Source organism: Pan paniscus, chromosome 15, assembly GCF_029289425.2.
Source record: "Pan paniscus chromosome 15, NHGRI_mPanPan1-v2.0_pri, whole genome shotgun sequence".
NCBI lineage: Eukaryota > Metazoa > Chordata > Mammalia > Primates > Hominidae > Pan > Pan paniscus.
Genome location: NC_073264.2, coordinates 28,041,934 through 28,068,058, shown reverse-complemented (window position 1 = coordinate 28,068,058; position 26,125 = coordinate 28,041,934). Strand labels below are relative to the sequence as shown.

At 33.9% G+C, this 26,125-nt stretch overlaps 1 long non-coding RNA gene across 1 annotated transcript in view; it reads right to left on the bottom strand.

Annotated features, from left to right (window-relative positions):
- LOC112436995 (uncharacterized) overlaps positions 1-25,023 on the bottom strand; it is an 89,480-nt gene extending 64,457 nt beyond the window's left edge. The window contains exons 1-2 of the long non-coding RNA XR_004666117.3: positions 21,967-25,023; positions 15,617-15,709 (exon numbers count right to left, since the gene is read on the bottom strand). This is a non-coding gene — a long non-coding RNA (uncharacterized LOC112436995). The remainder of the gene's footprint in view (positions 1-15,616; positions 15,710-21,966) is intronic.
- Between the last annotated feature and the right edge of the window lie 1,102 nt (positions 25,024-26,125).

Genomic DNA, 26,125 nt, shown 5'->3' with positions numbered 1-26,125 from the left:
GAATTTGAGGTCTTAGATGTAAGGCTTTAATCTATTTTGATTTGATTTTTGTATATGACAAGAAATAGAGGTTTAGTTTCATTCTTCTGCATACAAATATCTAGTTTTCCCAGCACTATTTATTGAAGAGACTGTCCTTCCCTCAATGTATATTCTTGGCACCCTTGTTGAAAATGAGTTCACAATAGATGTATGGATTTGTTTCTTGGTTCTCTATTCTATTTTATTGGTCTAGGTGCTTATTTTTATGGCAATACTGTGCTGTTTTGGTTACCATAGATTTCTAGTATAATTTGAAGTTAGGTGATTTGTTTCTCCAGTTTTGTTCTTTTTGCTCAGGAAAGCTTTGGCCATTATCTGTCTTTTTTGGTTTCATATAAATTTTAGGATTGTTTTTATATTACTGGGAAGACTGTTATTTGGCATTTTGATAAGGACTGCATTGCATCTGCAGATTGCTTTGGGTAGTATGGACATTTTAACAATATTGATTCTTCCAAACCATGAATGTGGAATATCTTTCCATTTTTCTGTGTCTTCCTACAATTATTTCATCAATGATCTATAGTTTTCATTGTAGACATCTTTTCCTTCTCTTTTTCAGATTTTTCACTGCCGGCATACAGAAATGTTACTGATTTTCGTATGTTGATTTTATGCACTTTTACTGAATTTGTTTATCAGTTCTAATAATTTTTTGGTAGAGTATTTAGGTTTTTCAAATGTAAGATCATATCATCAGCAAACAAGGATAATTTGACTTCTTTCTTTCCAATTTGGATGCTCTTTATTTCTTTTTCTTGTCTGATTGCTTTAGCTAGGACTTCTCTCCTAAATTTTTTATTTGTCATTTAGCTTAATTCTTTATTATAAACAATATTATAATGAATATTTTTGGCATGTATTATCCCATATTTATTTGATGTTTTTCTTATTATAAATTCCTGGAAAATAGGATATCACATTTATGTTTTACTAGTTTACATTTGTTAACAAACTTTCTCCTTGAAAGTATCAATTTAGTCTGAATGCTGGTTTCCTCATGTCTTTACTGACATTGAATATTGTCAATCTTTTTAATATTTCATAGATTGACAAAAAATGTGAAAAATCATTGCTTTGTGTATGTGTGTGTTTTTGAATGCCAGTTATGTTGACATGTTGTCACATGTTTAATAGCTTTTTACATTTCCCTTTAGAATTGCTTGTCCATGTCCTTTGTCAGTTTGTAATTGGAATGTTTGTTTTATCTTATTGATTTTGAAATTTTTGTATGTATTAAGATCATTAATATTTTTATCATATATGGTGCAGATAACCTCCAGTTTTTAATCTCTTAACTTTGTTTTATTAAACTAAGATTTTAAGAAAATGTTTTGTTTGATGTACTAATTATAATAAAAATTATTAGAAATATATAAACAAAAATGCTAATGATCCCATATTTGTGTGATAATACCAAAAGTGACAGTGGTAGACATTGTATTATTGTCTTGTCTGCCCAGCATGCAAATATTCAGTATGGCAAGCAATTTCCTCCCACCTCTACAGTATGTGAAAATATGTCTCTCTCAACATGATTTAGCAGCTAGAGTTAGGCATGTGAGTCAACACAGCAACTTAGTAGCTGCTACGGAAGAAAAAGAAAACTGGGGGAGTGACACAAAGATAAAGGGCCAAACAGGGGCTCTGTGAAGCAGCTACCAAGAGTTGACAGCCTAGTGACATGATGTAAATCAAATATTCAAAGATGTAGGCAAGCAGCATACCAGCTAATTGTCCAGTGGCATCAGGGCCAGAAATGTCACATGACCAGGGACAATTATGCCAAAAGTGATGCCCTAAGCAAACAAACACTTCTTATAACAAAATCTTATCTGTGCAGAGTTTTTTGCACAACCAAGATCCTGCTCAGTCTTGGTTCTCATCCTCCCTGTTGATTATGTAAGCCACCTGATACCCCTGTCTGTCTGCACTTCCACTTCTGGCTTAGTTCCATGACTTTCTTCCCTTTTACTTATTTCTAAGCCTTCTATAATCACATGATAGATGATATAACAGACCATACAATTGTTAGTTTTTAAATTAATACATAAAGCAATACAAAATATGTTATTACCTCTATCTTTAATTTATATGGCAGAATTTCAGGTATAATTTTCAGACATGTATTTGCCAAATATGCTTCAGGAAGTTATATTTAAACAAGCAAACAAATCTGGACTCACATATGCCTTAAGAATTTTGTAATATACATAGCAATGTTCTTTTCATTTTAAAATAAAATATGTGGTTAACTGAATAATTTTTAATTTACATAATCTGTTGATAAAGCAACATGGAAACTTTATTTAAAATAGGTGTCATTCACCATCACATGTACATGTTGAAATCTGCAAGGGCATGCTTTGATTATACTGGAAAAAAAAGTATTTCTTGATTATACTGGAAACATAAATTTATTGAAAGGAAATTTTCCTGTGTAATACTATCAACTACCAAATGTCACAGATTTTGAAGAAAGAAGAAAATGAGTGATTCTTCAATTAAAAACACCACGTGAAGCAAAATAATTTGCAAGTTTAATTTGACACTTAATAGACATCTGGAGAAACATTTGGTAAATTTAGAGAAGTTCCACTGGATGTTTCAGAACTCCTTACTGCAAATTTATCTCATTAAAACCAAAGTCAAATCATTATTTAAAGTGACATCATTTTTCTCCGAGTAATTAAAACTAAAATCCAACTTTTAATAACATTTAACGGTACTTTACTTTTTAATAACCATTATCTCGTGGTAGGTCCAAAATTTCGGAAAGTTATAGCAGCTATACATAAAGGCAAATTGACTTTACTTATTAACATCTTAATTACCCTGCCCAGTTAATCTTGGAGTTCACTGTGTGATTTGCTTTGGCTAATGGAAGGTGAATGGATGTGAAGTACGCCATGACCGAACAGAAAGTTTGAGCACTCAAGTGGTTGGGCTCACTTAGCAGCTATTTTATTTATTCCATGAGAACTGCATGGCCCAAATAGAGACTGCTCCTTCCATCTGAATCCTCAAATGAAAAAAGACTCATAGAAAAAGAGTAGACTTGGGTTATCTCTGTTTAGCAGTGGCCTACGGATTACAAGTAATGAGAGAAACCAAATAACTTTGTTGTCATAAGCATTCAGATTTAAGAGATACTTGCTATGCATCATAACCTAATGCAAGCTGACTAATACAAGTGGTATTGGTCCTCATCGTGGCCCAGTCTACGTCTTCAGATAAAAAAATTCTGCATATTCTATGTTACTTATTTAAAAAATAATAATAATGAGAGATAAAGTATATGCATCTTAACCCCAATATACCCAGCAGAATTTCTGTTATTTACCTTAATTAGAACAGGTTAAATCACACATTACTCTGACTTAGGGTAGGAATATGGAATGAGATACTGTAGTCTACATATTCCACTACCGTAGCCCAGGGTGGAAGCAGTTTCTCTAACACTGCAAGTATCACTCAATGGAAATTAAGGACTTTTGGAAATTGAGAAAAGAGAAATAAATGATTAGAAGACAGTTTACAATTATTTGTTACACCATGAAACAAGACACTTTTTAGTGCTCCCTTATAAATACTATTGTAACCTTTGAAGAAAATGGGTGCATAGTTTATATTTGCAAATATTTAAAATGTGGATAGAAATATAACTTAGGGATCAAGTCATATTAGTGGTTAAGATCTATTAGATTAGTGGTTAAAATTTTAACCACTAAAAGATTACATGGTTAGTTTGATACAGAAGTCACTAAAATATTTTGTAACCAGTGAGGAAGGTTATGGAATAAATCTAGATATTTGTACACATATTTGAATCTGTGGTACATTTCAGATTAACTAATGTAGGTAGTTAACAGAGACCATTTAATGACTTTCATCTTCAAAATATGTTGTCCTATCTGAAAATTAAATAGATGCATACATTGTACAATATGTCCATTTCACTTTGTTTACCAATGGTAGTCAGAACAAGCGTGTGTATGTTTTTTCTGTCTTTAAATTCAGTAGCAGTTGTGTGAGATTTTTAACCATATTTAACTGTTCAAATGAAAATGAGTACATTTTCAGAAGAGGTGGGTGACAAAATGTATTACATAAAACAGTAAGGAATCAAAGGTGCCTCAGGAATGGACAAATGATAAATAAGATGGAGTATCAAGGATGGAGGGATAGAAATGCAGGCAGCAACAGTGAAAGCTGGCAGAAAAGTAAGTGCCTCAGTCCCCTAAAAGGATTAAAAGCTCAGAATAATAACTTTCATTGGAAGATTTTGAAAGTTACTTTTCCTTATAATAAATCACATCAAATTATTTCTTTTCTTTCTATAGAGAGATAATCAAAAATTTTAAAAGAAAAAATGGAGTCAACCCAATGACATAGTTGTCTTATTTATTCCTGAGAGCCCACACTTCTGAAGAAATCTATGGGTAGACAAATGGAAAAAAAAGGATGTCATTTACATAGTTTTTCAGGATATCTGTTATTCTAACTTTACTACATAGGAAAAAATTGAAACAGGATTTGATTGATTGTGAAAATGCCTTTTCTTCCTTCAAAAAATACCCCTTCAGTGGATGCATGTATTATTAGTGAAAATAGCTCAGTTGCATCACCTACTGTGAACATACAGCTGTATCAATCAATGCTGGTTTTTTTTTTTTCCTTCAGCAAAGCAAAAGAAAAATTTTTAGACAGGAAATGGAAAGGAAAGTCAAGTAATTGTGTTGTATTTTTTTCCCATTTGGGAGTGAAGTGAGCTTCCAGAAATAAAACAGCTGCAGCAGGCAATACATCCCCATTGTTATGGCTGCTGCTCTAATGATTTTAGGAGAGTACCGTGCTATTAATTGAGCTTGCATCTTGTGATTTCCTAAAGTCTGCTCTCATGACTGGAACTATAACCAGGAGTCAAAACTTGACTGAGCTTGTTTGATGATGACATGCCCTTGGAGTCCCAGCTACTCGGGAAGCTGGAGTTCAAGACTAGTCTGGGAAACATAGAAAGACTCCATCTTTAAAAACAAAACGAAGCAAAAAATAAAAACAAAGCAAAACAACTTTCATTTCTCTTTCCCTGTGTCTTGTTTACCATCTTTCCTTTGTTCTTTTTGTCATTTAAAGAGAAAAAAGAATTTGTGCAGGACTTTACCTCTGGGCAGGTGGATTCTCACTCGGGACTAGGGTGCCATGTTGCACAGTGTTAAGGGTTATTAATCAAAATGTAGCAAAAGCCTGGATATAAATGTTTTGAAGTTCCTGGAGTTCCACAGGGCACTATTCACCTAGAAAACAATATTAGTGCTGTCCCCTGGGGTTTAGGGACACAATAGTATTGCATGAAGCCTGCTATGTGAGTCCTCCAAAACCTTGGGCTCCAGTGAGAAACAGAAGCTGTAAGAAACTAGCTTCACCATCACCACTAAAAGTACCAACAGTCTGAAATAAGGAGAGAAGTCACTGGCAACATTTTACATCCATGATATGGCATTATGCTTCCTTCCCTTTTTTACTCTGTGGCTATTTATTTGGGAAGATAATAAATAAAGGAGTTATATATGAATGAAAGAAATAGAAGGTCATTCAATTTGTAGATAATGGTAAATTGATAGATCATACTGAAGAGTGAAGAGATCTTAGATAGCTGAAGAATTGAAAATTGTAGATGAGAAAAAATGGCCATTTTGTGCTGTAGCTTCAATTTACAAATGAGTAAATCAAAGCCTAAACAGGATTTTAGGTTCCTAACTCAAATCAATCAGGAAAGCTCTACTTCTTTATGTTTTATTTTAAAATGCTGCCTTGTAAGATTTCTTCTGCATAAAAGATTACCAGTGCCCAGCACAAACACTATCTTTCACCCAAGCTAAGGCATACCTTGTCTCATAAAAAGCAATTGTAAAGCAGGTACTTTAGGCAGAAGGATGGTAATCCTAGGAATGGAGAGAAAGGCAAGTGAAAAATGAAGAATGGTCATATAAAACAATAATATGTTTTATAGTTAAATATTAAGATTAAAGTATATAAATCAATAACATGTAAGTCTAGAAAGGGGCATTAAGTGGAAATAAAATGATCTGCAGTACTAATATTGTCTGAGAGAAAGACAAAAGTATTGAGTATGTTTGGACTTAGTGAATTGAGTATGCAAATTTTGATTTCTAGTGTTATCACTAAAAGAATTAAAAAGTGTATTTTTAACTGAGCAGAGAGGAAATAAATTCTTTAGCTGTTTCTTCTGCTATGTACTTTCATATTTCTAAGCAATCTGTTTATATGGCTGCTTGATCAATTTTAGACACTATCAATTATTTGCCTTTTATGTCATCTAACCACTTTTAATACCATGACCACACCGTTTTCTTTTCTTGTGTCCTTCCCAATATAGTTATATCATGGCTCTGAGGTAAATCAATATTCAGTTTTAATACTGTCATGACTATATAAATAATGTTACTTGCTAAAACAAGTTTATTGAAAATGTATTTCCATTCTTGTATAGCATTTTGCCATTTTTCTGGAATAATAATGGCCTCATTTTTCCTTTTCATCCATCATGTATCTCTAATTCTTCATAGAAGTTCCCTTGGAATGAGAACGAGGGAGGGGGATGAGTAAGGCTGAATATTAAAATATTTAACAACCAATAATTTACATATATGCCAACTAATCCAATAGTCTCTGTCCATAAACAATCAGCAAGACTGCTCCAGGATACACCCACCAAACATCAGCCCTGGGGATGGGAATTTAGGAGGAAAGAGTGAAACCTTGGAATGCTATTTGACCATTTAAACAATGTGTGTAAATTATATCTGTATTAGGCCATTCTCTCATTGCTATAAAGAAACACCTGAGACTAGGTAATTTTCAAAGAAAAGAGGTTTCATTGGCTTATAGTTCTGCAGGCTGTACAGGAATCATGATGCTGGTTTCTGTTAGGCTTTCTGGGAAGGCCTCAGGAAACTTACAATCATGGCAGCAGGTGAAGAAGGAACAGGCACATCACACAGTCCAAGCAGAAGCAAGAGAGAGAGGGGAGGTGCTACACACTTTTATATCACCAGATCTCATAACTCACTCACCGGTGAGGATGGCACTAAGGTGATAATACTAAACCATTCTTGAGCAATCTGTCCCCATGATCCAATCACCTCCCATCTCTAACACTGGGGATTACAAATGGACAAGAGATACAAACCATATCAATGCAAAATAAAAATTAAAATTAATTTAAAATATAAATATATTTGCTTATATTTAGTCCTTTATTCCAAGCTGAGCAATTTGATGCTAAATAATTAATTATGTGAAATATCCACAAAATAAAATGCAAGTAGGTATTTGAAGCAAAAGTCTATAGCAGGGGAAAATGTGTCTGGTGTGTAAGAGGATTGCTCAACAACCAAGACACTTACTTTCTAATGAATAAATACTTTTGCCACTGTTTAGAGCCAGAAGCTGAATAATATACATGAAATTATTCAAAGCAAAATGAATTGAATTAAAGAGATAAGGCAGATTTCCTCTTGAGGAAACTGTGAAGCAATTGCACCCTATTAGGTGTTAATTTTCAACAGGTACTGCTTAAATGTAATGTAGCATCATCCTTGTATTTAATAAGGTCTCTGAGTTGTATGTCTTGGTGCCAAATTTTATACTGATTCATTTAAAGTGGATGAAGTTACTACACCTCCCCCAACACAAATAGAGACAGACATGCCATTTAGTAACTGTAAGGGGCACCACATTAATTATCATTCTTAATTTCCCTCTAGAAATCATTTCTGTCAATAATTCTATCTCAACTAAGATGAATGGGAGAAAAGGGCATTAGATTTAAGCAGCAGGCTGCTGACAAACAGATTTTGGGACTACAGCCAAGATTAGATCATGAACGTATGAAACAGTGGAAATGTGTCATATATGCCATCCATTTTGTGGTGTACAAATATACAAAAAAGAGAGAAAAATAATCTTTCTTAATGTTGAATTTCTGTTAAAATACGGAGTACCTACTAATACAAAAACTTTTGTAGGCTCTCAGTATGAAAGACTTTTCTTTTGAATGGATTATCAAATAAAAGTCTTCCTCTTATATTTTGAAGTTCAAGGACAAAAGCCGGAAGCAAAATCTAGGAAGAATTCAAAAATAAAAAAGTGTAACTGAACATTGAAAACAGTATGAAATTTGCTATAGAGAAGATATTAAAACTCTGTGAATATCAAGCAATGCACAGAAATAAATTAACAATGTGTGTGTGAGAGTTACAAAGTAATACGAAACTATTAAACATTAAGTTATTTTATTCAATTCAATAAATATTTAAGAGAGGGTATGGAGATAGTAGAAAATGTCATGGTCTTGTCCTTGTGAAAAATATAATCTAAAAGTGGAAACAGAGTCATACGGAAATAATTTTATAATAACCAAACAATTAGAGATCTGTGGTTAATTTTGCCTGGGGCTGGATTGAGGATGACTATTTAAGAAAAACCTATTTGAAATATATGTAAGTGATTATTAAATAAATACAGAAAAAGATGCATTTTAGGCAGATGGAACAGCAAGAAAGCATGAAAGTACACAATATATTGAAGGAAGCATAAAGAATGTGAGGTGGTTAGAATTTACAGCAAACTTTTTTGTCTGAAAAGAGCACTTATTGGGAGAAGCTACTAGAAGTCTAACACATTTGCTGTTTCCTGCATTTATCTAATTTCTCAAACAATTAGATAAATAGCCTGTTCTATTGGAATTATGGCTCCAGCTCATGTTTATTTGTGCTCTCCATTTTGTAAGTAATTAGAATTTGTACTCCAAATAGAAATTACTTTACCTAATGTGTAGAGCAATACCCTCTCCATAACCGTAACCACGCACCCACCAACAGGATCTAAAGCACTATCTCAAAACACAGGCATATCCTATCAGCAGCCTTTACAGGTTTGATCATATATTTTCTTCCTATTTCTGTCTTGGCCACCTTATGCGATATTATCAACATAGGATATGAACCAAGAAAATCTAAACTTGAAACTTATTTTTCTACCACATCAACCAAGAAATAATGATTGTCCTCAGCATATCAAAATGCTATTTCAGAGATTTCAAGAGCTACAGAAATTCAATCCATTAAAATAAGTTGTGGGAAGGCCTGGGGTGCTATTCAGCATAGATAAAATAAAGAAATATTATATTTTTACATAATTTTTATCCCCTTAGAAAAAGCATATCCTTTTTCAATGAATAATATACATAAAAGTCTTACATAACACCTGTTTGCTATTATAACTTTGTCATCTTCTTTATCCTCAAGATATTATGACTTGACACAATGCAGCTAATTTTTATAATTCACATCATAATCTCTCAATGTTTTATCTACATTGCCAATTTTAAAAGTTAATAAAAATGTAAGGGAGTCTTTTGGAGTATGTATTTTAGCTATTGCTTGGATAAAGGGAATTCAGATGACTCTCAACTTTTCACAGCAGAATTTTCAATCTTTGATTTTGTGACCTTGCTCTCATAAATAAGATCTCCACAAATCTCATATTTATAATTATATTGACTGTGATGTTAACACTCCTGATTTTGAATGATGGAAACTGTCCCTCCTTCAGCATTTACAATTATAAGGCTTTCAGAGACTTTCATGTTCTTTAAATGTTTTCAATATTAGTAGCCCCAAAGTTGAACGCCAAGTATTACTTAACAGCCCTGGTGTCAGGAGGGCCTTACAAAATAACCACGTTTGCATTTATGCTAGTTCTGAGGGGGATATTTGCCAGTCTTTACCTTCCTTGCGCTAGGAATTTCCAGCTGTTGAAGTAAAAATGAACATAACTTGACAACCCTTAAAGTCAAAGCATATAGATGTTCCTGCCTTCCAAATAAATTGCAAGCAATAATATTTGAAACAAAATTTTAAAAGGTGGAAATATTTATAATATTTAATGTGGAATGAGATCATCAACCATGCATCCCAATTGTCAAATATTTGCCAAAACTTCATAGACTTTTGAAAAACTGGTTTCATATAAGGCAAGTGATGGATATGTCAACTTCTATTAGCTTATGAGCTGAATTTTTCCAAATTGTTCCTTATTATAAATATTTTCATTTAAAAATTATAAGGAAAAAGAGAACATTCTTATTGGTTGTGTTGACTCATTGCCTGGGTGTTTGTTCCAGCAAAGGAATAAACAAAATAGGCTTTGGAAAATAACTTATCTATTATCATATACCTATGGAAATTAGTTTATATCTAAACAATCATGCTTTCATATGAAATCATATGAAACTTAGGAACATAAAAACTTTCATGAAAATCTCATCAAAGTCCATTAGGAAAGCTAACATCAGTCATGATGTTTAGGAACTTCATATAGAAAGAACTTATCTCACTTTAGGGAATCAACAAGACAGTTCAACTCTCACTTTCTCCTCTAAGTCATCCAAAGCTAGTGGTAAAAAGTCTTGCCTACTTTTTCATCCATAATCATTATACAAGAAGATGTGATATTCAAATAACATTTTTAATGATATATTCTCAGGACATTTTTAAAACTTTTATGTTCAGGGGCACATGTGCAGGCTTGTTACACAGGTAAACTTGCGTCATGGGGCTTTGTTATGCAGATTATTTCGTCGCCCAGGTATTAAGCCTAGTACCCATTAGTTATTTTTCCTGATCCTCTCCTTCCTCCTACCCTCAACCCTTCAATAGGCCTCAGTGAGTGTTGTTCCCCTCTATGTGTCCATGTGTAATCATAATTTAGCTCCCACTTATATGTGAGAATATGGTGCCTTTGGTTTTCTTTTCCTGCATTAGTTTGCTAAGAATAATGGCCTCTAGCTCCACCCATGTTCCTGCAAAAGACATAATCGTATTCATTTTTTATGGCTGCATAGTATTCCATGGTATATGTACCATATTTTCTTTATCCAGTTTATCACTGATGGGCATTTAGGTTGATTGTATGTCTTTGCTATTGCAAATAGTACTACGATGAACATACATATGCAGGTGTCTTTATAATAGAAAAATTTATATTGATTTTGGTAGATACCCAGTAATGGGATTGCTGGGTTGAATGGTATTTCTGTTTTTAGGTCTTTGAAGAATCACCACAATGTCTTCCACAGTGGTTAACTAATTTACACTCTGACCAACAGTGTATAAGCATTCCTTTTTCTTTGCAATCTCTTTGACTTTTTAATAGTAGCCATTCTGACTGGTGTGGATGGTACTCACTGTGGTTTTAATTTGCATTTCTCTAATGATCAGTAATGTAGAGCTTTTTTTCATTTGATTGTTGGCTGCATGTATGTCTTCTTTTGAAAAGTGCCTGTTCACATCCATTGTCTTAGGATAATTTAAACGGTCTTCTGTCACAGAAAGAAATTCAACTCTACTTAAAAGTCGACTTTAATATTTTGCTTTAAAAAACGGTGGAAAATCACTTCAAAATTTTGAAATTTATTTCCAGATGCTAAGTCCAGGAAACTGCATGGTTATATTAGAAAAGACATAAAGTATTAACAGAAAACAATGAAAAATAATGGACATGATAACTAACCTGAATGATCAAGAAAAATACTATGAAATTAACTAATATTATAAAAGGAGTCAAGGAACCCTGAAATTCTAAACCTTTTTTTTTTTTTTTTGTATTTTTAGTTGAGACGGGGTTTCACCATGTTAGCCAGGATGGTCTTGATTTCCTGACCTCATAATCCGCCCGCCACGGCCTCCCAAAGTGCTGGGATTATAGGCGTGAGCCACCATGCCCAGCCTAAACCTTGTCTTAAGTTTAAACCAGCAATCAGAAGTGAGGTTCGGGGTTATATTTATATGGTTATTTTACTGGAGTTCATAACAGAAGTGACTATTATGCTCTACTATGTTAGCACAGAGAATATAATAAATAAAAGACAGACACCATGCCCTCAAGAAAATTATCATCCATGCTTTTCTCTTCATTTGCATATGGCAAGAGCTAAAAAACTCATATATCTAAGATAACTCTACACTACAATGTTGTAGTAGACTGACATTTTTATTTCTCAATCCAAATGGAGTTATTTCCATTAATAGGAGGAGGAGAGAAGGAAAAAGAGAAAGGAGAAAAACTTTACCTCTAATAATATAATTATGCTACCAAGTTTTATGTGAAACTTGTTTATAATGTTTGCTTTTATTGAATTTTCCAAACATTTCCCAAATATAAGTGACAAAAGTTGTTAGCAAAAGAAATATTCAAATTTGTTTTTTAAAGAGCTATTTTATGAATATACAATATTGTCAAGCTGTTCAAAAAAATGTTCCTGCACAATTTAAAGTACTTTGAAATATCTTTTATCATCCTTAACTTTAGCATTAGAGAAAATAGGAAACCACCAACTTATCTACCATCACTTAGCAACTTAAATACTTTAAGATTAGATCTTTAATAAAGATATTTAGCAAAAATAATTTGAATTCTTCTAAAGAAGTAGTATTGGAAAAGACAATGTTATCTAAGATTCTTAATGACTTTAGGCTAATTAAAAAAACAAAACTCTTATAATAGTAACACAAGGATTTTTCCTATTTGAAAATGTATTAATTTTCCACTGTGTTTTACATTATTTAAAAGTCACTTTACTATAATTGCACACAATATTTTGTCCATTTTTCTGTGTCATGGACCCACAGACAAATGATAAAAATTAAATCATAGAGGGATTATAATTACTAAAACTGAAAATGATCTCTGAAATTGGAGCTAAATATTCTCTAGCTAATGAAGCACATGGGCAGCTGTAAATTAACCAGTAATTCAAAATTTGTCAAAAGTATTTGGTAATATTAAACCTTAGCTAACACCACACATCAAAAGCACATGGGCAGCTGTAAATTAACCAGTAATTCAAAATTTGTCAAAAGTATTTGGTAATATTAAACCTTAGCTAACACCACACATCAAATTTCTGTCATCTTGTCATAGCAAGGCCACCTAAATCTTTAATTCTCCCTCTGGTTCAGCACTGTACTTAATAAAAAACACTTAAGACACACTTAACACACATATTAAAATTATGTTGAGTGAAATAAGCAAAGTACAGAGAGATAAACTGCATGATTTCCTGATATGGTTAGGCTTTGTACTCCCATCCAATTCTCATCTTGAATTGTAATAGTCATATTCCCAATATGTCAAGGGAGACACGAGGTGGGGGTAACTGAATCATAGAAGTGGTTTCCCCCCATGCTGTTCTCATGATAGTGAGTGAGTTCTCATGAGACCTGATGGTTTTATAAGGGAAGGGGCTCTTCCCACTTCACTTGGTACTGCTCCTTCCTGCCACCCTGTGAAGAAGGTGTCTTGCTTCCCCCTTTGTTTTCCACCATGATTGTAAGTTTCCTGAGGCCTCCCCAGCCATGCTGAACTGTGAGTCACTTAAACCTCTTTCCTTTACAAATTACCCAATCTCGGGCAGTTCTTTATAGCATTATGAAGACAGACTAATATATCTCCATATGTGCAATCTTGAAAAGTTGATCTCATAGAAATAGAGAGTAGAATGGTGATTATGAGGAGCTAGAGTAGTTGGGGTGGAGGAAGGGGTTCGAGAGGTATTGTTTCAAGTGTACAGATTTTAGTCAGATAGGAGGAATAAGTCCAAGAGATACATTGTACAACATGGTGACTATAGGTAAAAGATTTTATTCTTGAAATACACTAAGAGAGTGGATATTTAGTGTTCTCACTATAAAATGATAAGTATGTGAGGTAACACATGTTAATTTGCTAATTTAGTCATTCCACACTGTACATATATTTCAAAGCATCATGTTGTACATGATAAATACATAAAATTTTATATTTCAATTTGGAAATTAAGTTTTAATTAATTTAATGTTTAAAAAACCCTTCAGGGTCTAATACAATTATTCCATGGGAAATATAAACTGTTTTATTTAGGTTTTTGTTTCCTATTAAGAGAAACAGATATAACTTGACATTTAGAAATATAATTTATTATTCCCAAATTCATCATACCCATTAAAATACAACTGGGGATAGAAATGATGTTGGAGCACTTTGGGAGGACGAAGTGGGTGGATCACTTGAGGCCAGGAGTTTGAGACCATCCTGGGCAACATGGAAAAACCCCATCTCTACTGAAAATACAAAAATTAGCTGGGCATGGTGGCATGTGACTATAGTCCCAGCTACTCGGGAGGCTGAGGCACGAGAATTGCTTGGGCCTGGGGGCGTAGGTTACAGTGAGCCAAGATTGCGCCACTGCACTCCATCCTGATGACAGAGTGAGACCCTGTCTCAAGAAAGAAAGAAGTCTCAAGAAAGAAAGAGAGAGAGAGAGACAGAGAGAGGGAGGGAGGGAGGAAGGAAGGAGGGAGGGAGGGAATGAAGGAAGGAAGGAGAAAAAGAAAGAAAGGAAAGAAAGAAAGAAAGAAAGAAAGAAAGAAAGAAAATAAATAAAGAAAAAGAAAGAAAGAAAGAGAAAGAAAGAAAGAGGAATGATGTTGGATACTCTATGTGTCTCCTAAAATTACTTCCATAGTTTAAGAAGTACAAACATGGCCATCATAAGGAAACATTCAGTTTTGTTTTTCCGATCAAACTTTGCTTCTAAGTAGAGAGAGACCAAATTAAATCATGGTGTTGGTGAATCATCCCAGTGTTCTTGGAAGGGGGGACTTAGTGTGACTTTCAGATCTAGACTGAACTGTGGTGGGCAAGAAATGGAAAAAGGGATCTAGATCTTAGAGCTTATTCTCTAATTTATTTTTCTTTTCCAGATTGAACTATTTTCTTTTCAACTACCATTGGCTCACACCACACACAAAACACATTTTTATTCAACCCTAAAGCTTGCAGATTCTTTTGAAACAGAGGAATTTAAAACCCATTAACGGTATTTATTTCTCATTCACTCTTCCACTGGTCACCCTGATCTTTAGTTTATTCTGCCTTATGATCTACCTTATACATGACTAATGATATTATATGATGCTCCTCCAGTACTGTTTTTATACTATTATTACCCTGGCTCCTTATAATATTATTAGCCAAATGTCCTTACCTTGCCAGCCTTTGAGTATGATATAAATTATATTTTTGTTTAATAATCCCCATCAGAATGTCCCAATTACTTATGTCCCTTCAGAGAGCCTTGTTTCTCTACTCAGTAACATTTCTGCGTGTTTTATTATACTCTGGAATATTTCAATCTCTCCAGTGTCTCCACCAGGTGGCCCCACTGCCTCCATTGCTGCTGCTGACCCTCCTAAGACTAGGCCTCCATTTTTCACAGCTGTCCTCAACTGGGGGCCATTGCTAGACCACTGCTCTCGCATTAAGGGATTAGTCAGAATCATCACTAAATGTTTATTGGTTTTCTTCTCAGCACTGGCCTGGCATAAGCTATACGCCCATTTTTATTTCCTATGGCTCAGCAGAGATGAAACTATATATTTAAGATGCATAGTTTTTACTAAAGATTTGTGTAAAAATGAAGGTAAAGTGCAAACGGGGAAGTACTTACAAGGACTACTGGGTGTCACTACTCTCAGAGCACATAGGCTAAGAGGCTTCCTCAGTAGTTTTCATCAGGCCTTCTCCCCATCCATTTCCAATGCTGTCAAAATGAGATAAAAACCAGGTTACTCCTAACCAGTGGGAATACTTTGACTATGCACAGTTCCTAGTCCAGAATAAAACAGTCACAGAATACAACAAGAAACTTATATTTGTTTTCCCCCAACAAGGTGTAACACATATCCTTAGACCTTATTTCCTGTTTCGGGAGACCATCTTAGATAATAGGGAGACGGTGTATTCTTTTCAACCAAAGCCCTTCTACCTGTCACAGAAGTATATTCTAATTTGATTTCAAGAAGATAATTACACTGGAATATAGAACCTAACATCAACAAATTCTGTAACTATTCAGTCTTAAAAATATTGCCAGCTGTGAACATCAACAACTCAAACTGTGTATGGCTATGCCATGAGGACATCAGTTCCATGACAGTTTTTCCATAGTAGGAGTTTTAGAAATTGCAGATGAAACTACCAGTATGGTTACAATGCATATCAAGAAAGCTATACTTAATTTCCTAGTCTACAACATCTGCACTCAGGTAACTTCAGCCATCCCTAAGACTATTGCTTTTTGTATACATAACTAAAAGGGTCTTGGTAATTGTTCTCGTATCTTTGGAATAGCTTTTACTGGCTGCTATATCCATGAAAAGCAGGTGGAGGGGGAGAATTATTAGTCTCAATGGGCAAATTTTACACTAGAGTATCCATTCCATGATATAACTTCTAAACTTAGCATCTTTAAGCTAATCTTCAAGACCATATAAAAGTTTTCGATCACATAATTCATCAATATGTAACTATTTCTTTACACTCTGGCTAAAAATCATCTCGATGATTTTTTTCTTACTGATTGCCACATCACTCCTTCTGCCTGGAATCTAAACTTACAAGTTAGATACAAGAATACAAGCCTGTATTCTTCACTTCCTTCAAAGCCAAGTGCAGCCAATGTTTATTGGTTGCCTTCTCAGCGCCAATTTTCCCCTTTCCCCTTCCAATTAGCATCTTGTTTTCATTTGAGATACAGAATCTTCTGAGGAATTTACTTCTCTCTCAAAGCCAGGGATGGGGCATATGCACTCCATACCCACTAGCCACAGTAATTCATTCAGAGATTCTCCCGGGATAACTCAGCCTCTGGAGAGTAAGAAGAGTGTTTGAAGTTTGGAATTCTGTAATCATTATTGTTTCCAGAAGAGAGGTGCCTGAATATGATGCCAACGTGCCGAGGGCAGCAGACACAAAAGCTTACAAACAAATGGAGCCAGATCCTTGATGACATTTTGTATCCCAGGATGAATTCTTTTCAGAAGCCAGATCTACCTTTTAACTTTCTTGTTACAGTAGCTGATGAATTCCCTTTATTTTTGTATCCGAGTGGGACTTTCTGTTTCTTGCAATGGAGGGTATATTTTCTACTACTCATAGTGTAAACTTCATCTTCTTTGGGAAGCCTTTTATCCTTGAAACCACCTGACTTTTTCTCTCCTACTTATCTTTTCCTTGGCTGTTAAGCTGCAGTCTACTAGGGTAATCTGCAATAATCCACAGTAATGGCAAACTAAATTACCAAAAATCAGTTTTAGTATTTAAAATGTTCCTAATTTGATTACAAGCTTTAGAAGTCATAAAAAAAAACCTTCTCTTGCATTTTTTCTTTCAAGAACCACATACAAATGTGGTTCTTGAAATTTTAATTCAGAAAATGTTGACAAATATCAATAAATGAGGCAAACAGCAAAAACAGTAGAATTTTGTTTTACAGATAATGACTTAGTAACATACATCTCATGGTTAATAGATTAACCATGTAATAGGTTAATACAATACTTCTGGAGGCTCCTGAGTGTGTTTGTAAGGGATGACAGGATAGTCTAAGATTTGATTCCAGATATCAAAGCTGATAATTTCGCTGGTGATAAAACTATTCATTAAACAGTTACAGAGCAATGAATGTTTTTCACAAGGCATCATTTAGCTTTTCTTCAGAACTGCAAATCCTCATTACAGAGAATGAGTGTAATTAATAGCTTAAAATTCATAGCAGGCTCTCAAATGCTGAGCTGAATTAATAGTTTAGATTTACACAATTCTCTTTCTAGATTTTATGTTGAATTGAATCCCAAAGTTAGCCATTTTCTTTTCCTAATTAGCCTCAATTCAAAAAATATTAATTGAATATTTATATTGTACCCTGTACTATGCACAGCTTTAGAGACACAATGGTGGTCAATACAGGAGGTTTCTGTTCTCAGGGAGCTTACTGTCTAGCACATATCAATACTTCAGATATATAAGGAAAGTAATTTGAATGCAATTTGAGAAATGGCGTGGGAAGCTCAATATGCTGTGGAAGTACATAAAAGGGGTGAACATATTACCCGTTTGGTAGAATCACAAAAGATATCCCAGCAAAATCATGTCTAAGTGAAAACTTCAGGTTAAGTAGGATTCAGGTGGCTAGATTGAGGAGAGAGACAGTGTCGAAAGAATGCTGCAGGAAGAGAGAACAGCATTTGTGAAGGACTAAAGCAAGACCATTAGGCAATAACGATTTGATATTTTGTTTAGTTCTGTGTTAAAACCAAATTGGGTGCACAGAAATACAAAAGTGAATTTTCTAACTTTTGAATTTTCAAAATTTTTCTCAATAAGCTAGAGCATTCAGGTCAGAGCTATAGGAAAACAAAATGGAATGTTGGATGTGGGCATCTCCCGATGTTGCATTTCAAATAACTCTTTGTGTGGGTTCTTTGGGTTAATTGTTGTAATAATTTAATATCAACAAAAGGAAAAAATTATGACTTCATTAACTTCCATTTGTCCCATATCAAAGATTAAAATCCCATTACTTGCATGGGTCACAGTCAGATTAACCTAATCTTACTGTGTAGTATGTGTTCACTGGCAGTGCACAGGCATTCAGGTAACAGGGAAATAGAAGAAAATTAATATTTAAGTGCCTACTACATGCCACTGTGTTTTATATATGCAATTTTATTTAATTTCAATGAGGAAGGTTTTATTATTTGTATTACATGGATGAGGCTACTGAAGCTTGTGAAGTTATTACTTGTTTAATTAACACAAAATTTGTCCTACAATATCTTAAAATATTAACACATTGGAGCAACAATGATGGATTTGAGTATTTAAGTTAATCCATTTGTTTTGCTACTTTCACAATAAATCACATATTTGAAGTTCTTATGATAGAGTCATTGATTAGGAAGGTTGTAGTTCACAAGTGTATATTTTAGATTTGTGCTTGCACATGACTTTGATATAAAATTATACAACTGTGTACAATGCCACAGCCATATCTGCCACGCTTAATAAAAGACCACAACCTGTGCATGCATTTGTATTTATTTTATACATGTTCTCTACAAATAAAACAGCCAGTTATAAAACAACTGAACACACAGTCTATGAATTTATGACATCATACCTTATAATTGACTATGCTTTCTTTGAAAATAATTTAATTTGTGTAACTTTTATATTTATGACTAAGATACAAGGTGTCATAGGTACCGTTTTCCCAAATGGTTAACAAGTTGATCCAACAGTATTTATTCAACGTTTTATTCTTTCCTCTATCTGGCTTGAGAGGTCAATATTATTACATAGTTAAGTTCTCTACATACATGGTTCTATTTCATGTACTATTATTTTCACTAACCTGCTTGTTCTGTTGAATACTTTTAAACTATAAATGGTTTTGTTTTGTTTTGTTTTTTGAGACGGAGTATCACTCTGTGGTCCAGGCTGAAGTACAGTAGTGTGATCTCAGATCACCACAACCTCCACCTCCCTGGTTCAAGTGATTCTCCTGCCTCAGCCTCTCAAGTAGCTGAGATTACAGGTGTGTGCCACCACACCTGGCTAATTTTTGCATTTTTAGTAGAGATGAGGTTTCACCATGTTGGCCAGGCTGGCCTCGAACCCCTGACCTCAAGTGATCTGCCCACTTTAGCCTCCCAAAGTGCTGGGATAACAGGCATGAGCCACCACACCCAGCCATAAAGTATTCATGTTAATACCCTTATTTTTCAAAGCTTCCTTAGTTATTCTTCAAAATACTCTTCAGTTATTCCTTAATTATTCTTCTAAACATATAATCATTTTTTCAAGTTTTGTCTATAAAATTATATTTAAATTTTGGCTAAATTTTCAAGAAAACTTTAAGCTGTTTAACTTCGATGAAAATAAAAATAAGGCAGAAATGGCCTTACTGATTATGGATTTCCCTCTGCAATATATTATGTTTTTTCTGCTTTTGAAAAAGAAAAACAAAAAGTTATATCGCCTATGGAAATTTTAGGAAGTATAATGTTCTGGCTCAAAATATATTATAAATCAATGACAAATTTTACCAGGCAGTACAACTCAGCCAAGAAAAACATGGTTTGAATTATTGAACTATGGTCCTTAAGTAAAATAAAAATAATTGAGTAAATACTGAGACCTGTATTAGTCCATTCTCACATACCTGACAGCGGGTAATTTATGAAGAAAAGAGGTTTAATTGACTCACAATTCAGCAGGCTGTACAGGAAGTATGGCTGGGAGGCCTCAGGAAACTTATAATCACAGCAAAAGGCAAAGGAGGAGCAAGCACATCTTACCATGACAGAGCAGGAGAGAGAGAGCCAAGGGGGAAGTGCCACACACTTTTAAACCAACAGATCTCAACAAAAGACAAAATTGACAAATGGGATCTAATTAAACTAAAGAGCTTCTGCACAGCAAAAGAAACTACCATCAGAGTGAACAGGCAACCTACAACATGGGAGAAAATTTTCGCAACCTACTCATCTGACAAAGGGCTAATATCCAGAATCTACAATGAACTCAAACAAATTTACAAGAAAAAAACAAACAACCCCATCAGCAAGTGGGCGAAGGACATGAACAGACACTTCTCAAAAGAAGACATTTATGCAGCCAAAAGACACATGAAAAAATGCTCATCATCACTGGCCATCAGAGAAATGCAAATCAAAACCACAATGAGATACCATCTCACACCAGTTAGAATGGCAATCATTAAAAAGTCAGGAAACAACAGGTGCTGGAGAGGATGTGGAGAAATAGGAACACTTTTACACTGTTGGTGGGACTGTAAACTAGTTCAACCATTGTGGAAGTCAGTGTGGTGATTCCTCAGGGATCTAGAACTAGAAATACCATTTGACCCAGCCATCCCATTACTGGGTATATACCCAAAAGATTATAAATCATGCTGCTATAAAGACACATGCACACGTATGTTTATTGCGGCATTATTCACAATAGCAAAGACTTGGAACCAACCCAAATGTCCAACAATGATAGACTGGATTAAGAAAATGTGGCACATATACACCATGGAATACTATGCAGCCATAAAAAATGATGAGTTCATGTCCTTTGTAGGGCCATGGATGAAATTGGAAATCATCATTCTCAGTAAACTACCGCAAGAACAAAAAACCAAACACCGCATATTCTCACTCATAGGTGAGAATTGAACAATGAGAACACATGGACACAGGAAGGGGAACATCACACTCTGGGGACTGTTGTGGGGTGGGGGGAGGGGGGAGGGATAGCATTGGGAGATATACCTAATGCTAGATGATGAGTTAGTGGGTGCAGCACACCAGCATGGCACATGTATACATATGTAACTAACCTGCACAATGTGCACATGTACCCTAAAACTTAAAGTATAATAATAAAAGAAAAAAAAAAAACCCAACAGATCTCATGAGAACTCACTCATTATCATGAAAACAGCAAGGGGGAAATCTACCCCCATGATCCAATTACCTCCCACCAGGCCTCTTTTCCAATTTGACATGAGATTTGTTGGGGAACCCAAATCCAAACCATATCAAGACCCCACTCCTCTGACTGATTGTAATGAAAGATATGTCTTCCTTTTCCGGTGGAAGAAACTCGAAGGAAGTTTACTTACTCCAATGAGTATATTTTCCTTAAATGCCTCATGTTAATTTCAGTGAACTAGGCTTGCATGGGTGAGGAAGAATTAGAATCAGATTCTAGAAATTTGTTGCTACAGTAAGATTTTGTTAATACCTGGAGTGCCTTTAAACATAGTTTTGTAAAAATTATTATTTATTTTAATATAAGGGTTCTCAAGATTTCCTTCAAAGTTGAATTCCAGTGATATCATGAATAAAACATATTGATCAGATTTTCTAATTATTTATTTTTGGTATATAAAAATGATATTGATTTTGTATATTGATTTTATAAAAAAAATTTCATATAACTCACGCATTAGGTCCAGTAGAATTTCAGAAAGCAACCAGCAGAAAACAATCCTATTAAAAAAATGGACAAAGAACATGAGCAGACATTTCTCAAAAGAAGACATACATGTGGCCAACAAGCAAATGAAAAAATGCTCAACATCACTAATCATCAGAGAAATGCAAATCAAAACTACAATGAGATACCGTATCACACTAGTCTGAATGGCTATTACTAATAAGTCAACAAATAACATGTTGGCAAGGTTGCAGAGAAAAGGGAACGCTTGTACGCTGTTGGTGGGGATGTGCATTAGTTCAGCTACTATAGATAGCAGTCAGGAGATTTCTCAAAGAACTTAAAATAGACGCAGCAGTTTCCATTACTGGGTATATACCCAAAGGAATATAAATTGTTCTACCATAAAGACAAATGCATGTATATGTTCATTGTAACACTTTTTACAATAGCAGAGACTTGGAATCAACTGAGATGCCCATCAACAGTGGATTAGATAAAGAAAATGTGTACGTATACACCATGGCTTTCTACACAGCCATAAAAAAGAATGAAATCACGTTCTTTGCAGCAACACGAATGCACCTGGAGGCTATTATCCTAAGTGAATTAACGCAGGAACAGAAAACCAAATACCACGTTCTCACTTATAAATGTGAGCTAAATGTTGAGTACGCATGGACACAAAGAAGGGAACAACAGACACTTGGGCCTACTTGACTGTGGAGTGTGGGAGGAGTGTGAGGATGGATAAACTACCTCTTGGATATTATGCTCACTACCTGGGTGATGAAATCACTTGTACACTAGGCCCCAGTGACAAGCCATTTACCCATGTTACAAACCTACACATGAACCCCTTGAACCTAAAATAAAAGTTGGAAGGACATAAAAAAGAATTTTAGTTGATTCTCTTGGGTTTCTCAGCTAGGTACATATTATCTACAAACCAAAAATGATTTTGGCAATATTTATTTCAAAATCTATGCATTTTATAATTTTGTTTTATAGCATTACCTGTGTCTTCCAAAAAATAATGAATAATAATGACAGTAATCAGCTTTGTCTCTAGCATAGCACCTGCCAAAGTTATTTCAGCAAAATTTTAGTTCCATGTTAATACAATATTATTATGTGGAAGATTATTCTATGATCAGTTAGAAAAGCAAGTCTCACTAGCGAAAAAAGGCCCCGGAGTTTTAATATGACAAATGCTTATTGTGAATTTCCCAGAGTCTAATATTGTGTGTAGTTTATCCTCAAATTATTTGACCACTTTAGATCATTAATTCATCCTAAATTGAATTTATATTGTGAGTTGCTTGAAAACAGATGTGAGTTGATTTTACTTTCAAATGATTACCTCTCAAAAAATCATGTTTTTCTCCATGGATCTGAGAAACCATTTGTAATAAAATATTTACATTTCTTATTCAGCATATTTTACTTGTATTACAGGTGCTTCATTGTCTTTAACATAGGTATTTTTTTCTATATGTGTACTATAGAGTTTCTGGTTTTGGTTTCTTTTACTTAGGTTTACACATGAATCCTTCATCAGATGACTTTATAAGAACTCTCATTCATACTTCAGTGATCCTTTGATTTAAACTGTAGCTGAGATAAAATAGCCTTACCTACTTGATGTTATTACTGCTAATACAAATTCCCTTTTTAATAGTTTATGCTTAAAATATTTATGTTTAATCAGTTTGTTTTTCAAGCATCTCTTGTAAACAGCATGTGATCATATTCTTTTATATGTTTGACTTGAACAATTATTATGTATTTTAATGAATAAATTAATCTCATTCATATTATAATTCATATATTTTATCTTATTTCAGTCAACTTTTTCTGAATAGACTACATTTTTTCTACTTTTACATTCTCCTGTGTGTTACGTATAAATCATATCTTGTTTTTAATTTTATTGATTACTCGGAATAGTAAATAACATTTTAAAAATGATTATCAGAATCAAGCCTTAATTGGCATTTATTGAAACCTGCATTTCTTATTTTTTCTTATTTTTTTCATCTAACCCCTTAGAAGGCAAGAACCTGCTTTTTCAACAATAAATTTCACATACTAAATCCTAAAATTTTTGCCTTTGCATCAAATTTTATTACCACATATGTACATATTTTAAAAATTTAATGAGTGTCTATATATCATGAAATGCAATGATTAGTTTATAATCTAAATATTTCTGGCTCAAATATAAATTACTGTAACACATTATTCAATTATAAAAAACCAAGGAGATGGAAGAAAATTAAACATTAAGAAATAAGTATATATTCTATTTTGATTTAATTGTGTTGTATTTTTAGAATTATTTTAGGTTACATTATTAATATCAACTTTATATGGACTTTGTGTTCTCTCTTTATGTTTTTCACTTTTTCCTCTTTTTTCCTTCCTTCTAATCTTCCTTTTTCCCTTCTTTTTTTTACTTCCTTCTCCTCTTCTTTTTCCTCCTGGCACATCTTTTATTTTTTCATCTTCACCTCACCTTCTTTCACTCTCACCCACAATCTGAGAATATCCACACAGCCATCTGGCTGCTTAAAGACTTTTCTTAAATAAACCTATACTGAGAGGTAGCTATATTTCTAATTTAACCCTTTTGCTGCAACTACAAAGCTTGATATTAGACTCCATCATACAGAGCAGCTATATGAGTGATGGGAAGGGAATGAGAAGATGTTGCTTCATTCTCGTGTCATCTCAGGAGATAGTCCAATGTCCTGAGGTGAAAAGCAGCACTGCAGTAGTTGCAAGGCTTCGTGATGCTTCTGACTTTGCTAGAAATGCTCTACCAGAACAGTAACAAGAATTTTTTATACACACCATTGAATCTCTAACACCTATCCTATCCTAACACAATTATAAAGTTAAGATGTATAAGGAATAGTCTAAATTAAAGCAATGGCGAACATAACCAAAAACATTCAAATTATTCTATGTAATAATTTGTTTTTCTAAAATTAAAACAAGACAGATATGAAATGTATTATCCTGCTTTTTTAAAAAATGTGTTCCACATGATAATTCAAGTCTTCCTCCAATCTTTCTCTTCAAACTCTGTTACACCTTTATTCCTACAGAACAGCAAGGTCTTCATTTGATGGAGATGCATTATTTATATGCTGAGTTAACTTCCTCTGTTCTTTTCTCATTAGCGAGTGACAATTGAACTAGTATTGCACTGTCTTTTTCATGAGGTCAAATCGATGTTTTAATCTATTGAAAAACTTAAGAAACTAAAGTTTTTATGCTGTGGAAATGTCTTTTAATTGCAAATTTACTTTGCAAAAGGAATTATGTGTTATAAGAGGCAAAATAATTCAGCAACAATATACATGAAAATATTGTTCTCATCTTGATATTAAGACATGCCATCCCTAAAGGCAGCAAAATAATATTAAATAGTGTCATTTTAGGTGATACTTGACATCTACAAAATCATAAATATGCATGCAAATCCAGGAATTGAAATAATAATCCAGACTGTATCAGCAAAATTTTTAAAACATCCACAACATTTAAAATTCTTATAGAGCACTCCTGTACCATAAAACTGCATTATCTAAAGACAGTTTGAGAAACAGTGAATTATACCATGCTCAGGATTACAGGAGGGAGAGGCATAAATGATTTTGATGTGAGAATGAACTAGAGGTAGGCAGGCTATAGCTGAAATGTCAATGAATTTTGTTGAAAATTTTGTCTCTCAGCTACTTGATGAAGCAATGAGGACAACTGTTTCTCTGGACTTAACTTTGACCAAAAGAAAAAAACTGGTTCATGAAATTCAAGTGACAGGAACCTGGGGAGAAAGTCAAGTTGTCATCTTAGTGCTTGAAATAGCCAAGAAAGGAAACACTCGGCACAGTCTGACAGATACTTAGGACTTTAGAAAAGCAGATTTCAAAACTTTCAGAGAGTAGATGTGAGTGATTCTACCACCTTAGACTTCTAAAAGAATTAGAGGCTTTTAAAAAGAAATTCTGATAAGAAAATTATAAATGACTTCAATGAGGTAGAAACAAGAGGGAAAAGTACATAAAAGAAAATGTCATAGCTATATACACATTCCTGCGCTGTAATAGTGAGAAAGGGAAAACATTTCTACTTTTTTGTTTTTGTTTTGAGACAG